This window comes from Physeter macrocephalus, chromosome 14 (genome assembly GCF_002837175.3).
Source record: "Physeter macrocephalus isolate SW-GA chromosome 14, ASM283717v5, whole genome shotgun sequence".
Classification (NCBI taxonomy): domain Eukaryota; kingdom Metazoa; phylum Chordata; class Mammalia; order Artiodactyla; family Physeteridae; genus Physeter; species Physeter macrocephalus.
The window spans coordinates 94,215,186-94,215,570 of NC_041227.1; the positions used below are offsets into that span (position 1 = coordinate 94,215,186).

The 385-nt window shown below is 33.0% G+C and overlaps 1 protein-coding gene across 2 annotated transcripts in view; it reads right to left on the minus strand.

Moving 5' to 3' along the window:
* The window catches only part of TAOK1 (TAO kinase 1), a 161,000-nt gene that overhangs the window by 36,765 nt on the left and 123,850 nt on the right, over positions 1-385 (minus strand). The gene's annotated exons all lie outside the window — the stretch shown is intronic.

Here is a 385-nt window from a genome sequence, read left to right on the forward strand (position 1 = left end):
AGAATGAAATTAGAACACTCCCTAACACCATACACAAAAATAAACTCAAAATGGATTAGAGACCTAAATGTAAGACCTGACACTATAAAACTCTTAGAGGAAAATATAGGAAGAACACTCTTTGACATCAATCACAGCAAGATCTTTTTTGATCCACCTCCTAGAGTAATGGAAATAAAAACAAAAATAAACAAATGGGACATAATGAAACTTAAAAGCTTTTACACAGCAAAGGAAATTATAAACAAGACCAAACGACAACCCTCAGAATGGGAGAAAATATTTGCACATGAATCAACGGACAAAGAATTAATCTCCAAAATACATAAACAGCTCATGCAGCTCAATATTAAAGAGACAAACAACCCAATCCAAAAATGTGCAG